This window comes from Hypanus sabinus, chromosome 4, assembly GCF_030144855.1.
Source record: "Hypanus sabinus isolate sHypSab1 chromosome 4, sHypSab1.hap1, whole genome shotgun sequence".
NCBI lineage: Eukaryota > Metazoa > Chordata > Chondrichthyes > Myliobatiformes > Dasyatidae > Hypanus > Hypanus sabinus.
Window position 1 is genome coordinate 150,536,215 of NC_082709.1, and position 19,203 is coordinate 150,555,417.

The window sequence follows — 19,203 nt, forward strand, 5'->3', positions numbered from 1 at the left end:
TTCATTCACATCATTTTAACCAGAATCCATTCCAAGATAAAACTGCAATAGTTACCTCAAGTTCTAAATACGTCTTTGTTTATTGGTCTGAGGTAAAACCCAGCACGTGTATTCTATAAAGCATTCAATGGCATTTGAGTTTAAACTTCACTGAGTTGGCAATTTTTTTAAAAGGCCTTCTCTAGGGAGTGGATACTGGGTGTACTGACCACATCTGGTCCACACTACAGTAGAGTTCTTGGGTGTAGAAAGGACCAGAACCATCATCTGAAGCCACTAGCATACCAAAAACTGCTGGCCTGAGGTGGGAATGGTAGACCCATGAATTGTGGGAAAAAGTCTGGGCATTCTTCCTCAAGCGATCAGGCTTTAATTAAACTACAGGTCTGTGTGGATGGGCTCTGGCACTGAAAGACTGGAAAAGAGAAATGGAAAACAGATGTAAGTGAGAGGTGTCTTTAGGGTTTTATGATTTTTTTTCACAGTTGAAAGCTCATCATTAGTTTTGCAGCTGCTCTGTCATCCTGCCTTTCATTCATCAGCTCACAGGGCTTTAGATCTCATTAAAACTCCAAATGGCCATTCCACAGCTGCTGTTACGCATCTGGCTTTTGCAGATATCTGTAGGTACAACCTAACACCATCCTACCTGTTTTGTACTAATCAATCCTAAAGCAGCTGCTTAAAGTCACGCATAAAGGAAGCTTTGGTAAGTTAAACTCAGTTCCCTACACTAAACACAATACCAACAAAACAAGGTGGTCCTCAACTTTTCTTCTCTTTTGTCCAGTTTTGAGAAGTGAAGAGTAAATGACAGATTAGACAGCACGAGAAATGATCCCATTTATAGATAATGGTATTGCACGGGATTAATAGCTCACGCTAACCAATGTAATTTTGCACATTTTCTCATGATCCGGTTAGCTTTAAATAACATTAATTTTACTAAAACAGCACCACCCTGTGGCACTAACTTTTTGTGTAATTTATCACTTACATCATTGAAATAAAAAGATGTTGATATTTTGCTTCTTTATGAAATCAGGTGAAGGAGTTATAAACTTCAGGCTGCTCCATGTTCAGCTTGAACATTCAGATAAACATTTGCCCTAATCTGGTATTAGCTTTCGAGGATGAAGCCCCTGAACTGTGATCCAGAATTGAACTCTGAGTTTTCAAGTTGTGTGACTGGAAGTATGCTGTAAAAAAACACCTACACCTAATTATCATCTCCTGCTGCTTGATGTCTGGACTTTATTTGGAAATTCATACACGTAGCTATTACTGGAAATGCAGTGGACCAGGGAATCAGTGCCTCATTTTGTATGCACCAGATCGAATATGTGGATTTAAAATCTCCTGCAACACATAATTCTCTTAACCTACAGTAAGTGTTTAAAGATGACATAATTGGTAGAAACCTCTCTGTGCAACATGAGCAAATGTATTTTGTCCTTTAATTTGAAATTTCTTTGAATACTATTTTAAGAGTTGTCAAATGCAAACATAGCTGACAAATGACCTTCATAATATTTTTGCCAACTATTCAGATTCTAAATACTTCATTTCATTTTTACCTACACTTTTTGAAGACAAACAAGAATTTAAATGTGACTTATTGGCAATTACTGGACTAAATTTAAACTTACCAACATGCTTGTAATGGTGAAGCTGTTAGGAAACTGAGGACATGGGATCGTGCTAAACTGAAAATATTTTGCTACGTATTTTTCAGAGCTAGTTTAACACACCCACGGGGATGAAGATGGGTTTCCTGGCCAATCAGGCTGTGTAAGCAAGATGATGATCTGTATGACTCATTTTCAACTCCGCTATTTAAAGGTGCATGGAAAGCCTGATATTTGATGCTGAACTATATAAAACGCTATATTTGATAGCAGGAAGTGCAGTGCAGACGTGTCAAGGCTGCTCCAGTCTTCAGTGATCCTGGTGAAGGTTGCAAGGACGTGCTATGATCTGATGATGGGACTCTCATTGACGCCAAGACATCGTCGAAGACTGAGATATTGAAGTTGCCACTGGAAGATTGGCTTTCCATTTATAGATTCTGTTCTGTGAGTAGGTTAATTACCTCAGTAGATCAGGAAAGATGAGCACAGTAACACAGACACCTCCATGCATATTACTAACCCATTGATTTTCGATTTTAGATCTGCTCCAATATCTTGGTTCTCTTAGCGGCCGCAGTTTAAGGTGCATTGATCCTTCTCTGTTTGTTTGCTTTCTCCGAGCTCCATCTGTCCTCAAACAACACCAGGGTTGCTTTTGTAACAGGCAGTAACATTGTCAGTTCAATTTGTTCCACACATATCCCGTTGGGCTCTGCTTTAGGAGATATAACTTGAGGGAGAGATAGAGGACCTCTCACCACATAATCAGCAGGACAGGAGACAGGGAGATACCATGTAACAGAATTCATTTTATCCCACTACAACTCAGTTGTGTGGATTTGAAGTCAGCAGCAAGTAATAAGGTGTTAAAATGATAACAATGAGCTCTATATGATTCCTTTAACCACTAATGGCCTATCTCATGAGAAAAGCAACAGAGCAACATGTCCTTCCCCCAGAAGAGATCACTCACTGTGAGGTTTGCCATCACAGAACATGCTGTATGGCTGCCACTCACCAGCTGAGATACCCACACTGTGTGTCTGGTAATTTATTTATTTATTGAGACTACTGGTTGTACTTTTTGCGCATTACAAGTGAGCTAGAGCTGTTGTGGAAAGAGGAACCAGCAGAGAAATGCCAACATGGATGTTCACAGAATCCTCCAAGCTGTCTTCATCTGAGTTCACCAATGTTGTGGTTAAAATTCCCTCATCAGTATCAGACAAGAAGTTAAGTGTTCATGATAAGGGAAAAGGGACGTGGTGTAAACTTTAGTTACATTCAATTGTGTTATTTTGGTGTACTGCCTTTGGGTGCTTACTTTGAATTCTTCTCTGTATTGAGTAAACAAGTATGATCTTGAGCTTCCAATTGCCTGTCTCTAATTCTTCATTCTAGTCACACTTTGAGCTCTGCCTTTGGCCTGATACCCTGTTCCAATGCAGCTCCAGTAGCTTCTCTTCTGCACAGTCTTATTACACATTTCAGAACTCAACATTAAATTCAATAGTTTCAGACAATTAACTTTATAGTTCATGTCAAAACTGTCCAGTTCTGATGAAAAGTCATTAATCTATAATGTTATCACCATTTTCCCTCTCTATAAATGCCCCTTGACCTGTGAGTATTTTTCATCCTTTTCTCTAATTCACAGTTCAGTATTGCATCTTCCTCTTCCCCTTGTTCTCATTCATCCCCAGACAAGTCAGATAAAATTAACACGTCTTCATCACGTTTAGCCAGCTCCACCACTTCTGTGTCATTCTGTCTCTCCCGGATTCCACCCTATCATCAGGTTTGTTTTCTCACTTTCTGAGTTCTGATGAAAAGGTAATCAACCTGAGATGTGAAGCCTTTAATTCACCCCAAAGAGGTTGCCTGACGAGACGTGTATTGCTGCTGTTTTTTACAGTATAGTCTAGTTGCAGTCTTCTACTGGGAATTTGGTTTCGAGTTCAGCTGAGAAGCAAGACACAGCATAGTGAACGTCAGAGTGTCTGTCAGCCCAAGTGACTGACTACATTGAAGGGTTGGCTGATGAGGGTTGTGAAGTCATAAAGTTTTATTGCACAGAAGCAGGCTCATCAGCACTCCACTGCAGTGCTAACTTATTTGTCCACCTACACTAATTTCATTTGTATGTATTACATCCATATCTTTCTACGTCTTGCCTGTTTGTGACTACCTAAATGTCTCTTAAACATTATGATTGTATCCTAGTCCTCCATCTCCCCTTGCAGTGAGTTTTAAACATCAACCAATTTCTGTAAAATAAACTTTCCCCCTCTATTTCTTTCCTTCCCTTCACCTTAAACCTGTGCCCTCTTGCTTTGGTGGTAACTCAACCCTTAGTGAAAATTTTCACAAATATTATTGTAATATTAAAGGGTAACACTACCCTTCCTGTGTGACAATAAACAGGGGTGTTGTAATCCTAATCAGGGAAACGCTCTACATTAATATTTGAGATGATTCCAATGGCTTGGCCACTTTTGCCTAAAAGAAAATCCTCCTTAGCTCCTGCTGTAAATTAAATATGCAATGTTAGTTATAGATAGATAGATAGATAGATACTTTATTGATCCCAAAGGAAATAACAGTGTCACAGTAGCATTACAAGTGCACAGATATAAATATCAGAAGAGTAGAAACAATAAAAAATAAGTTACCCCAGTCTAACAGGAGGGGGTCATCACTTCCCTAGCTATAGGTTGACTCATTATAGAGCCTAATGGCCAAGGGTAAGAATGACCTCATATATTGCTCTTTGGAGCATCACAGTTGTCTTAGTCGATTACTAAAAGTGCTCCTTTGTTCAGCCAAGATAGCATGCAGAGAATGAGAAATATTGTCCAGAACTGCCAGGATTTTCCATAAGGTCCTATGTTCTACCGCAGCCCCCAGTGTGTCCAGTTTGACTCCTATAACAGAGCTAGCCTTTCTAATCAGTTTATTGAGCCTGTTGGCATCACCCGTGTCGATGCTATTGCCTAGCACACCACAGCAGAGAAGATTGTACTGGTGACAGCAGACTGGTAGAACTTGTGAAGGAAAGGCCTGCATAATCCAAAAAGACCTCAGTATCCTCAGGAAGTAGTGGTGGCTCTGGCCCTCTTGTACACAGCTTCTGTGTTGGTGCTCCACTCAAGTCTGTCATCCAGGTGCACCCCCAGGTACTTGTAGCTTCTCACCACATCCATGTCCTCACCATCAATAGTAACAGGGAGCAGTGCAGGCTTAGTCTTCTTAAAGTCCATCACCATCTCCCTTATCGTACTGATGCTGAGCTGCAGATGATTCAGCTTGCCCCATTTGGCAAAGTCCTCCACCAAGGCCCTGTATTCATCCTCCTGTCTTTCCTTTATACACCCAACTATTGTTGAGTCATCAGAGAATTCCTGCAGATGATAACTACTCTGATTAACAATTAACCTTGATCCAATTATTCTGAGAAAATAGTAAATCATTTCAAAATGTCAGACTCTCCCAAAATCTTCAACTGCTACATCATGTCACAGATTTGAAACTTAGTCACACCTACTCCAGAATAATGCAAACTTATTAATTTGATGAATTGCATGACTTCCGTTGTAATAATTAAGTGCACTCTGATGATAATGAATGAAATGTTGTTCTGCATCCAGCTGCAAACAATGTACACAAGGTTTGAAATAAAAATTGCCACAGATCTTGGCCCTGAAATGCAAACAATATTTTGGCAGATTTTATCCAATTAAATTACTTGGCAAATTGAAGGAAAATTGGAGGACACATGGGATTAATCTCCAGTCTTCCTCTCACATTATCCATCAAAATTGCAGCTTTGTGTGACATTATGGGAAAGATTTTTTGTAAGCTTTGCAGAGCAAAAGCAAAATTGTTTTTTTTAATAAAGACAGAGCCAGAGATGAAGGAAGCCATCTTTCCCTTCACGTCTTGTCTAGACTCATTAAAATAATGTTCAAAACTGATTGGAGAAAATCACAACATTTTAGCCTGTTATGTAACATTTGAATAAACTTATATTTTACATGTATAATACAGTTCATCTATGAGCAGTGTTAGCCAGTTATGGCGTGATTAATAAAAGGACTAGATGGTGCTGGAATGCATTGGGCCTCCTATAGGTGTGATTCCAACAAAATGAACAAATAGAGTCTTGTTCAGAGTAAGCAGCTGTGTGGTCAGCAGGGAGCAGCCTGTCAAACCAACGTGAGAAGAACTATGACACTTCTGATTAAGACACTGTTTGGAGTAATAATTCTGTCAGCAAAATACACTCCAATGGGCCATAGCTTTTTAGAGAGTGTTTCTAAACACAAGCCATAATTTTATACAATTAAATTACAAATAACTTGTTTGCATTTTCTTTTTAAATTTCTATTATTTTGGAAGTTTTCCCTGGTATGGCAATTATCACTAATAATATTTTTATGGATGTCATTAAAAGAGACACCACTTTGTATATTTCTCAGACTGATGAAAATAGATGATTGAGATCAACATATAAAAGTAATTTAATTAAATAGACTTTTGCGTCAAATGTATCAAATGAGTTTAGAAGTGCATTTGTTGTATCGAATTCCCTATAAGGAACAAGCCGATGCTATCTTAGATGTATCTCATACATTAGCAAAATAAACCAAAGCAGAGATTAACTAATTAAATGTTAGTTTTGGCTCAATGATAATTCTTAGGGCACTGAATCGTAGGTGTTGAAATAAAGTTCAGCTTCCAAAGACCTTCCTGATATCTGGGCTGATTCTCCAATGCAACACTGTACAATGTTGCACAAATGTATCTACTGCTCAAAAATTATTATATTTTCTGGGGCAGAAGGAAGGAGAAAGAAAATGAAAGTCAAAAAGAAATACAGTATTGTATTTATATCATATCCTACTTTTAGTTTATCCCAACGCACATCACAGTAAATTAAGTACTTTTGAAACATTGTTAACATTTGGAAATCAAAGCAGCAATTACAACACTATCTCCTATAAAGCATCATCAGATAATGACTAAATCTATTTGTTAGTTTTGATCCTTCACTGCTAAGTATTGAGCAAGAAACTTTTGAGAACTTTTCTGCTCTTCTTCCAAATGCCTACCAGAATGACCAGGGAAGGTTTAGTTTAATAACTCATCCAATAGTGTTGTACTCCCACAGTACCACACAGAAATGTCAGCCTATAGAATGATGCGCTGCATTCGCTCTAATTTTTTTTAAAATATAGCTGCGCTGGTCCAACCATTGCTCTGAGCAGGAAATTTTTAAATGGTCTGAAAACTGCGTGGCACTTCAAGTGTTTATTTTTTGCAATATGTATACTATCAATATTTAGAATGAAAATTGAAAAATCACATACTCTTGACTTTTTTTAATTAAAGTGTATAATGAAATACAGTACAGCAAAGTTCTTCCATGTTTTGTAAACTTCTTTCTCATCAGTCTTTATTACAAATCCATTGTCGAAAAACACTGTCCAGATTAATTTAGCATCCATCTGAAAGATACATCTTAATCCTCATTAGATCATCCAAATTCTCCACTCCTAGTCTGTTTCTGGATTTACATTTGGTTGCATTCATAAGACTGAATTCACATTCGCAGTGAGCACTAGCAACTTGAAGAGTTCCAACGATGTCAACAAGAATTGACAGTTCTTCAAATCTTCACTTCTAAGCACATAGTTTCAATATATCCAAATTTCTCAAATGATAAATATTCAATCACTATTGCTGCAATGTTTTTACAGCAACACTTTCCTTGTAGTTCATAATAGTAGCTGAGTATTTTTTTTGTATGTCGTACATAATTTCTTTTCCAAATTCAAAATTGGTTATGTTTGCAATAACAACAGGGTCAAAAGCTTACCATTCTATTGACTCATTGGCCGGAAATCTGTTATCCAAGTGATTACACACATGTTGAATGAATCGAATAACAGGCGCAGTATTAATGTCAGAACTTACAGATGCAAGTGGATCTTTCACTGTGTTACTCCGATAAATGACATCACCAAGATACTGTGACCATAACTTCTTGAATTTTGCTTTTGCAATCTGCATTGTATTCAAACAGCTTTTCTGAAGGATTTGACAAAGAGATGCTAGATCTTCTGAAACTTTGGTAGGGACAATTAATGCTACTTGATATTGTGGATTGGTCAAAATTTTATGACAGTAGTTGCTGATTGAATCATTATATTCATTGACTTGATCTTTGCAATGCTAGACCAAAATTTTGTAATCGCTCATCAAAGCAGTTATGCAAAATGTCTTGACAACCATCCTACTTCATTTTGTGGTCTAAATGACACATCACATTCTGTGACATTAGCTAATTCTTTTAGTTTTTTTTTAAACCAACAACCTGCTGAACATTATATACACTGTTTGTAGCAGTATTTCTATATCCTGCATAATTGAGACATTTTTCCATGCATTGTCTAGTCCCAGGCCTTCTCTGCATGCAACGCAATGTTGCTCAGACAGATGTTTTAATTCTCATCAAAGAATTGCTGCCACACCATTGTTCTTTCCAAACATCACATTTACCAAGTCTGATGTAAACATCGCCATCTTTTGAATATCAAAATTGTTGATGATTTTTTTATTGCTTCAAAAATAGTGATACTGTCACATGTAGTTTGTTTCAAAATACCCACAACACAGTCTTATAGGAAGTTTCATTTTCTAGTCGAAACTTAAAGTACAAAATTAACATTTTCTGTACAGAAGTGTCTGTACTTTTATCAGCAATTTGTATATGGAAAGCAGATGTTTGCACTTCTTCCATTAATTGTTTCTGAAGCACAAAGCTGATGCTCTTAACCAATTGAAAAGCATAACCCTTGCTTTTGCCAATTCTCTGATATGTTTACATGTTTGGCCACGTGCATGAATTTCCTGCATGGAATGCATAGAAGCATGAATTGTAATTGCTAAGATAACATTATCAATTACTACTTTGACCATATCAGAGTTTGAGTGCTTTCGTGCATCTTGTTTCACTCTTGCTTCGTGCTCCTTTGGAGATTTAGTTAACATGCGCAAAATTCCACATTTCTTCTGCTTACGTGATATTGTAACTACATCTCTAGGAATTCTCTGGTTAAGATGTTTTAAGTAATCTAACTTCTATCCTTTCCATTTTCCCACTACTGAACTCATCCTCAACTTCTGCTTCCCCACAGATAGTGCTTACAATATCACCAGTACCTTGATAAGTAAAAATATTGCCAATTTTTAAATTTTGTTTTTGATGTGAAGATGGTAGGTACATATCTAGGAGCTGAAAAAGCATTCTACCTTCAATTTTGTACAAAGTTTGTTCATCAAAATATTCTTCTGGCTTTTATTTTTGACATCCTTAGAATACTAAAAATTATTATTATTATTTGAAAAATTTAACAAGGTAAGTTGAAAAATGTATAATTCTATATATTGTATAATAATATATTGTATAATATTGTATAATTGTATAATTCTATATTATGTATAATAACCACAGTCATGCAACCAATTTTATAGTAACAAATTTTTCCTTGATCTATTTTTTAATTAAAATAATCTTATTAAATTATGACTTTTTTGAAAGATTACTTACCAATAAAAGCAGAATATAGAATTTTCTGCATCAAACAAACAGAAACCACAACTCACAATGCAAGTAAATGATGTCAGGCAACTGATGGGCACAATGGCAAAAATAAAAAAGTTTTGACTAGACAGTATCGGCATTCAATTGGCTGGCAGTTCATTAACAATGAGCTACCAACTTCCATTCTGTGTTTATTGTTACAATTTGTGACAGTGTTGAAACTTGAGCCACTGATTATGTAAATATGTTGAAGTTCTAAATTGTTTCAAAGTCAAGGTTGTGGTAAGTTTATTATTTAGAAAATTTATGGATTATATTCAGTAACACATAATTACAGGATGGATTAGCATAATTTCAAAATTATATTAACATTATATAAAAGAAAATTCTAGTTGCACAGCAACAAAGGTTATGTGCACGGCTGTGTACCTGCACAGCTTAAAGGGAACAGTGATGATTAGAAGTCGCTGAATCCCATACTAATCTTGCAAATACAATTAGAAGCTCTTTCACTACAACACAAATTAAACAACTTCTTACTTGGCAATGGTAAACCTTGAGTAGAGGAGTAAATCCATAATGTATGCCAAGAGTCATTTTGATTAAAGACAAAGATGATAAAATAATAATGCACTAATAAAAAAAACAGTTTGAAATTGAGGATTTAGTAAATAGATTTTGGGGCTATTTCACAATGCCCATGATTTAAACCCATCTTTAAGAACTGAAATAGTCACGTAGTTGTAAAACTGTCAAGCACCAATTGTAGCAATACACACAAAACACTGGAGGAACTCAGCGGGGCAGGCAGTATCTATGGAAGAGTACAATTGATTTTTTGGGCCGAGACCTTTCATCAGTCCTGATGAAGGGTCTCGGCCTGAAAAGTTAACTGTATTCCATAGACACTGCCTAGCCTGCTGAGTTCCTCCAGCATTCTGTGTGTATTGCTTGGATTTCCAGCATCTGCAGATTTTCTTGTGTTCGTGATTGTAAGCACCAATTAGAAGTAATTTTCCTGAAGCCACTCCTACTGAAATATGTCGGAAGCTGTCTGGGAGGAAAGCTAATATTGTACAGTGATTCAGTGACTGAAAGGAAGGGAACCAAGCTCCTGACAAGGCTTGAGAAGCCCAGGGAACAGATCCAGAGAAGGACAGATGCACTGACCTTCACTGAGAAAGGTGGGCACCGATCCAACTATGTGGTGCATGTGGAAGGATATCACTGAGAATTCCCAGACTGCAGGGTTGGTGTCAACACTTAGGTGCAGAGCTACAAATCATATAAAAATTAGCAAAATTAGTTGATGTAGAATGCCATCTGACAAATACCTTGCTCAATAATTGCACCAGTGTCATAACTTCAACACAGATTGACAAGACATTCAAACTATACACTTCACAATTCAACAAACATCTGACACTTCTCACATTTCTTCAATAAAGTGAGGCATTTTAATTACATTTATCAAAATGCTCGTCCACAATTGTTATTCTTACTCTTCCTGGGGAGGAAAACATTTAACACGCAGCTACAGGAAATATCATCTATCAGTGTATGGTATTGAGCAATCCTGTTTGACATCACACTCATGAACGCCACCATGATTGAAGGCAGTGCTTCCCTATAATTGTGCAAGTACTGTGAGGCTCTGATTTTCCAGACTCTCTCCTAAACTCTATGTGGTTTCATTTAACAAATCCAAGGCAATCAGAGATTGCAGAGGCAGAAATCTGCAAAAGAAAAACTAGTGGCAGAAACCTGCAATAAAAATACCCAGAGGTCAGACAGTACCAGTGCAGAGAGAAACAGAGTTAATGCTTCAGTGACCCTTCATTTCCTATTGCAAATGTCTGTCTTAAACATAAGGTAGTTGATTGATTGCTAAATGAATATTACAAGCTGTATTAACCTTAACTAGCATTTGAATCCTGGAAAATAAACATATTACTTCAAGACAGATGATGTAACTGTCAATCCGATTGTTGAAGATTCACTGGTGTCTTTGTGTATTCTTCAACTCCTTTATCAGGATGAAATTCTGTGGTAACCATGGATTCAAATCAGTATTGTAGCTTCAGGCCCAACCATGGCTTCCCTAGAGGTTTATCTGCACTTAAGATATCGTGGGGGGGGGGGGGGGAAATCATTCTCATACTTTTAATACAGAACACAACAGAGTTCAGAAGAACTGGATCAAATGTAGCTATCGAGTAGAGAAAGATGCACTGAAGAGGAAATAGAAGATGATTGGTGAAACACAATTGCTTTCATTGCAAGGACCAAACTTAATATTTTTTCCATCATGTCAAAGCTCAGGAATGCTTAACCCAGACTTCTTGGTGGACCAATGCATCAAGAATTCGCCACATACACAAAAAGTTAGCAACAAATATCGTATTAGAAATTAAATCTGCGTCTTATGTACAATATATGATTCCAAAGCTAAAATTTAGTTCCTTTGACATTGCAACTGGATCTCACTTCTGGATTGTGCATGTACCTCAAGGTAAATCTCTCCCCCAAATACACTGGGTGAAAATTTCAACCTTTGCATGTCACTTCAAATAGTGATGATTTCTCAGGGAAATTTAAAATATAAAGAAACCCTTGGGCACCAACTTGGAGATAAAACACCAACCAGATGCAATTTTCACAAGGGCCAATAAAATGATGAATACCAGCTGCATTTGGGGGGAAGTTGAATTATCAAATCAAGGCTCTACAATGGTGTTGCACCCAAAATAAATTTCCAAGTACAAAGTTCCTCCCAAAATATCCTCACAAGCTCTATCCTACTCAAGCCCAAAGCCAAATTGCATCCCAAAACTGGCTCTTACTACTCAGATGTCTTCAAAGTTATTTGGGCTATGTGCTTAAAATCAACTGTGTTATCCATTATTTGTTTTAAAGGACTCTGCATTGGAAGAAAATTAAGATATTTGCAGGCATGCAAAACAGAGTTGAAATTGTTTCTTAAGCTTCATAACAATTGAAACCAGGATGCCAGCTTATGACTACAAAATATTGCTCCATTATGCCTACTAATGGTATATACACAGGCTTTTGCTGAGTGAGCCACAACAATCAGCATATTGGGAAGAGTGTTGTAAGATGCAGCCACAACCTGCTGAAAATTTGTAGGGTATGTTGTTCAGAGCATCATTTACATACCATTGCTCATTTAATGCCAGTAGTGCTTAACGAATGTCCTCTCTCAATCTCACTCAGGTGAACAGATGGAATGACCTCCCAACCCCAAGAGTTCCATTCAGAGGGATCACACCGGCTACTTGATGACTGAAGATCAAAAACTACTGCTTCAATTGTAGGACTGCTTGGTACTTTTTAGGATTTTTTTGTAAGATCACAGGGAATGGGATGCCATAAGACCATAAGATAGAGGAGCAGAAGAAGGCCATTTGGCTCATCAAGTCTGCTCTGCTTTTCAATCATGGGCTGATCCACTTCATCGATTCATCCCCACTCCTCTGCTTTCACTCCATACCCTTCGATGGCCTGGCTAATCGAGAACCTATCCATCTCTGCCTTAAATACGCCCAAAGACTTGGCCTCCACGGCAACTCGTGGCAACAAATGCCACAAATTTGCCACCCTCTGACTAAAGTAATTTCTCTGAATCTCAGTTCTAAAAGACGTCCTTCATCCTGAAGTCATACCCTCTCATCCTAGAATCACATACCATGGGAAATAACTTTGTCATATCTAATCTGTTCAGGCCTTTTAACATTCTGAATGTTTCCATGAGATCTCCCCTCATTCTCCTGAACTCCAGGGAACACAGCCCAAGAGCTGCCAGATGTTCCTCCTACAATAACCCTTTCATTCCTGGAATCATTCTCATGAATCTTCTCGGAACCCTCTCCAATGTCAGTGTATCCTTTCTAAAATAAGGAGCCCAAATCTGCACACAGTACTCCCAAGTGCGGTCTCACGAGTGCCTTATTGAGCCTCAACATCACATCCCTGCTCTTATATTCTATACCTCTAGAAATGAATATCAACATTGCATTTGCCTTCTTCACAACCAACTCAACCTGCAGGTTAACCTTTAGGGTATCCTGCACAAGGACTTCCAAGTCTCTTTGCATCTCTGCATTTTGAATTCTCTCCCCATCCAAATAATGGTCTGCTCGTTTATTTCTTCCATCAAAGTGCATGACCATACACTTTCCAACATTGTATTTCATTTGCCACTTCTCTGCCCATTCCCCTAAACTATCCAAGTCTCTCTGCAGGCTCTCTGTTTCCTCAACACTACCTGCTCCTCCACCTACCTTTGCATAATCAACAAGTTTAACCACAAATCCCTTAATACTGTAGTCCAAATCATTGACATACATCGTAAAAAGTAACGGTCCCAATACCGACCCCTGTGGAACTCCACTGGTAACTGGCAGCCAGCCAGAATAGGAGCCCTTTATTCCCACTCTCTATTTTCTGCTGATCAGCCAATGCTCCACCTATGCTAGTAACTTCCCTGTAATTCCATGAGCTCTTATCTTGCTAAGCAGCCTCATGTGCAGCACCTTGTCAAAGGTTTTCTGAAAATCCAAGTAAACCACATCTACTGCATCTCCTTTGTCTACCCTGCTTGTAATTTCCTCAAAAAATTGCAGCAGGTTTGTCAGGCAGGATTTTCCTTTCAGGAAACCATGCTGGCTTTGGCCTATCTTGTCATGTGCAGGGTCAAAGGACACTGAACTCATCTCAAAGCCTCCTCCTAAATCAGTTGCTGCCAGTTAGGGGTACATTAGGAGATGTTCCTCCAGGAGAGCAGCATATCTGCCAGAATGAACAAGGGGCATGCAGAGGAGCACTGGCTGCTGGAAGAGGGAGGAGGACAAACGAGAGGAGGGTTCTCAACAAGAAGTTTGGGAAACAGTTCTCTGATCTGAACCTCAGCAAAGAACATTGTTTGAAAAGCCATTGCTTCATGCATCTCTCATTTGCCCCATATCTACACGCTCAGAGCTGGGCTGGACCACGATAAATATTTATGCATCAGGATCTTTCTAGGCTAGAAATCAAAAAGTGCAGACATTAGAAACATGAAACAAGAATAGAAAATACTGGACTCATGCAATATGTGAATTCAGTGTCCGAAAAGTTGAAATAAAAGCAAAACATGCAAAAATATTCAGGAGTTCAGGCCACATTTAATGAAAAATTTAAAACAGAGTCAATGTTTCAGGCCAATGACCTTCATCAGAACTGCTCAGTTCCCCAATTCTGAAGAAGCATCACAGACGAGTTTCTCTCTCCACTGAATGCTACCTGACCTGCTGAATATCTGCACATTATGTATTAAATCGACATTTTGCGAACCACAGCTGCGTAACTCAACTACAAATATTCTTGAATCAAAGGGAACTGAGGACCCTTCATCGACTTTGATCTAGAAACAAAAGACAGAGCCACCGCACCACGGTTTCCTCACAATATAAGGTGCCATTGATTACACACTTCTGTACTGCGAGTCAACTCCAAGAAACCAAAAGGGCTTCCCCTCATTGTCCATCCAAACACATCATGGTGGCTCATGCACGATATTCTGGCAGTCATCATGTTGCCTTCATTATTCAGCATGTATTGATTATGAGGATGATTTCAGGAATTAAGGGGTTAAACATATGAGGAGCATTTGGCAGATTTAGGCCTGTACTCACTGGAATTTAGAAGAATGCAAAGGGATCTCTGAACCATACCGAATGTTGAAAGGACTAGATAGGGTGGATGTGGAGAGGATATTTCCTATGGTGGGGGTATCCAGAACTAGAGAGAACAGCCTCAAAATTGAGTGGTGACCATTCAGAACAGAGGTAAGGAGGAATTATTGAGCCAGAGCAGTGAACATGTGGAATGCTCTGCCACAGACTGCGGTGGAGGCCAAGTTCATGGGTATATTCAAGGTGGAAGTTGATCATTTCCTGATCAGTCAGGGCATCAAAGGAAATGGTGAGAAGGGTATGGGATTGAGTGGAATCCAGGTTCATCCATGATGGAATGGACTAAACCTGTTCCTATGCTTTATGGACTTGCCTATCTGCATTAAAGGCATCATTACTAGCCAAAGAGTTACAATTAAATAACAATGGCTCTCCAATGAGATGAGGCTTTTTGTTCGGGTGCATAAGAGGTGTTCATACAGGCAACATAGACACAGTGAATGCCACTCAAAATGTACAGGCCGCTCTGTGTTAAATACTGTCAGTTTGTCTCGAGGACCTAGCAAAGGAAAGAGTTGTGGTGTTACAACCATATCCTTCCTCCGGTTCGATGGTCAGATTGCACACATTACTCCAAGTAAGTTAGATACAACCCTGAATATTAAGGATTACTGATAGCAAATGTTGCATGGAGCACAGACTAAAGTAAGTGGTTCAGTTTTTCGGGGTGCATTTCATGATGAATGTGAAGTCACTTTTTTTTTGCAGTGCTATGTTCATATCCACAGGACTTAACTCTTGATGATGATGGCTACAGATATCCCCTCCTATGAGCTTGGTAATATGTCTCTCAAGGCTGCCACAGAAGCAGAGGCATCTCCCTCACTTTGCAAGGACCTCAGTGCACTCTGGTCTGCTTTATGCCATCCTGGAATGTCTTCCTGAGCAGACTGAGTTGCAGAACATCTGCTGTGGACGCAGTGTGTCTCCCTGTAAGAGGTACAGTACATGCTGGTTGTAAGTGGTGCTAGCCGCTCACAAAATTAGACCCCCTACTGAGGCAAAAGCACTTGTAAGCTGTGACGATTTGGCCCTTGAATTTGTGATTAATTACGTGGACTCACTGTTAAGCATGATGTAAAACAATGGCTGTCGTTCTTATTGCCATTGGCAAAGTACTAGGCATGCCCGGAACTGAACAAGTTTTAAAGAGAAATACATACCGTATGATTGAAAGGAAATGTACTAACATAGTATAAAAATAACATAATATAAAGGGGAAGATTTGAAAATTCCTCTGTCATCTCTGACTACAATTTTACTCTTTTGACTCTCATGTGGATTCATTTATCATAGCTGTTAAGTCAGAAAAAGTAGCCTTGAGATGACAACAGGCTGGTTTTCATTTGAGCACGGATTAGAATTTAAATGTCTAAAATTCAGCCCTTTCAAGCTTTAGGTATTAAAAGCACAGCATCCAAGACAAATGTGAGGAACTTCCGCAGAAGATCTCTTAATCTAATGGGAGAAGTTTGACTGATCTTCATCCAGCATTGCTTCAGACAATTCCAAATAACAGTTACTTATTCTGCTAAAAATAACTGGACTATACTTTCACGGATACAACTACAGGCAGATGTAAGGTATGACATAACACACTGAGGTAAGGCAATCCAGTGAATTATAGGAGGAGGTGACGTATAACATTTCATTTCAAGTTATATGAAAAGTGATATACTTTTTATCAGATTTATTTCATGTTGTCTATAACAAACAAAGGGACAAAGGATCTCATTTTCTGTCCAGGTAATAATTTAAAGGAGAAGGTAGTTTGATTTATCCATTCATTTAGTTAGAGCAAAACAGCAGCATTTTTTCACTATGTGATACCAGTAATGCAGTATTGAAAACTGTCAAGCAGCAGCCTTGTAGACATCTTTCATTTCATGGTTTGTCACTGGTTTCATAGCCAGAGATCTCACTAATTAACAGTTAATGTTGGTCTTGTCCCTGCACAATTCCTGGATACAGAGAATCTGAAACCTTGTGTTCTAATTGGCAACCTCATTACCATGTCTCCCTCACTGATTTTGTTTTAATTTATTCCTTTGTCTAGTGTTTAGTACAAATTCAGTTTCAACCTATTGTTCAATATCAGGTTTTTCAGTTAAATATCCATTTCATATCTGCTGTGGCAGAGCATCTTCTGAGGTTGTGAGTCCCAGGTCAATTTGAAACAGATCAGAGAGTTTTGGCCAAACAGACAATCTGAGTATTGTCTACCAGTACAAGATAACATGCACCAGTGGGTAAGTTCTAGCAAAAGGTTTTGGGTGGCTGGGAAATCAGGAGCGTGAGACTTAAGTACGCAAAACATTTTATGCTGAAGCCAACAGAACCTGCCTTTGACATTCAATAGCATTGTGTTCATTAAATCTCTCATCATCATTTTGGAAACCATTATTAGCTGTAAGTTCATCTGCACCACACATAATAATACTGCAACTACAAGATCAGGCCAAAGACTGGGTACCTTACAGTGAACTCTTGAAACCCAAGATCTATCCACCTTATGGGGTGGAATACTTGTCTGCAGGTGCAACTCCAATCAGCTCAGGATTACAGATTACAGCTTTATTGATTGATACTCCATCCACCATCCTAAATATTTCATTCTCTCCACCACAAAATCACTACAGTAACTTGCGTAGGCTACTTCGACTTACCAAACCTCCGACCCCTATTGCCATGAAGGAAGAGTCTTTCTCAGTGTAAATAATAATCTGTTTCATCATTCTTCCTTCTAAAGTGATCAATTTCACATTTTCCCACATTTTGCTGGCTCACTTGAACTATTAGCATTTCTATATAAGATGTTTGTATCCTTCCTCACAACTTGCCTACCCCAGGACTGTGATTACATCTGTAAATTTGACCTGCAATTACTTCCTTCCTCCAAATCATTGGAAACAGCTGCAGTTTCACAACCTGGTTACAGGTTGCCAACCTGAATATCACTCCATTATTTGCAGTGTATCGTTAATTATCTGACCCTCCATCCAAATTAATAATGTATTGCCAAAACTTGCATGACTTCTTATGTTTCAAAACACTCCCTGGTGTGACACCTTGTCAAATACCTTTTGAAAATCCAACAATTATTACATCTAGTGATCTCCCTCTTGCCACCTCTGGCTGATATTTCTTCAAAAGATCTCTAATGTATTTGTTAGAGGAGGTTTTCCCTTTTATTAAGCTATGCTGACTCCACTTTACCAGATTATGACTTTCAAGATGTTCTCTATTGCCTCCTTAATGCTAACATTTTTCCATTAAAGACATTAAGCTAAACAGTCTGCATTAGTCCGCTTTTAACCTCACTTTTTCCCTCACTTTTTCTGAATCAGTTGGCAGTTTCTAATTATTTTGGCACCACTCTAAAATCTAAGAGCTTTTAGAAAATTACAATCAATGCATTCATTGTCTCTTCAGTCACCCTGACTTGGAGTACATTACCATTCCTTCATAGTCAGTATGTCCAATTTTTACAATTCCCTCCCCAAAAACTCTATGCAAGCACTTTATTCAGGACAGCAGCAGTTCAAGAAAAAAGGCTCACAGCCACCTTCTCAAGTGCAATGAGGGATGAGCAATAAACACTGACTTCCAGTAACATATATGCCTTGAAACAAGAATATAGTTTTAAAAAATTTCAGGTTCTGTATTGCCCCAACATGGATTATGGATAAAGCAAACTTTGCTCAGCCCTGTCCTATATTGACTGTACACGGAGGTTGCCAACTGGCTCAGTGGCAGTTTTAGCTGCTCAGCAGTAGACTCAGAAGAGATTCATTTTGGCCTTAAGCAATAAAGGGAGGTTAGTGTTTACAGTGATATCCTGTTCTACTTCAACCAGAGACTAGCCCACATGGTCTGCACCGTATCTTAGAATGGGATCATGCTGAGCTGCAAAACCTCAACCAAGGTAGACATAGTCTGAAGCACAACCCTGCCCTCACAAATGATGAATGACTACCTGAGCCAGTATCATTGTAAAACCAAATTTAGGTGAGGAGAAGGAAATTGAAAGAAATGGTGCAAAATTGTGCTTCAAAAACCAAATGTATTAATTTATTGTTTTATTAATTAAATTTTGTTTGATTTACCTTGTGAGTTAAAATGAAAGCGATATTTTATGCTAAATGATTAAAATGCTGAATATACATGAAAGCTTTAAGCTGGTTTTTGCCCTATTTTTAATATTAATTATAAT

General features: G+C 38.3%; 1 protein-coding gene across 3 annotated transcripts in view; it reads right to left on the reverse strand.

The window, feature by feature from the left end:
- The window catches only part of hao2 (hydroxyacid oxidase 2 (long chain)), a 137,176-nt gene extending 135,464 nt beyond the window's left edge, over positions 1–1,712 (reverse strand). The window contains exon 1 of one of the 3 annotated variants that reach the window (XM_059968392.1): positions 1,650–1,712. The gene's annotated coding sequence lies outside the window, so the exon portion shown is untranslated. The remainder of the gene's footprint in view (positions 1–1,649) is intronic. The other 2 variants (XM_059968389.1, XM_059968395.1) reach the window with 2 other exon arrangements.
- Positions 1,713–19,203: the final 17,491 nt, after the last annotated feature.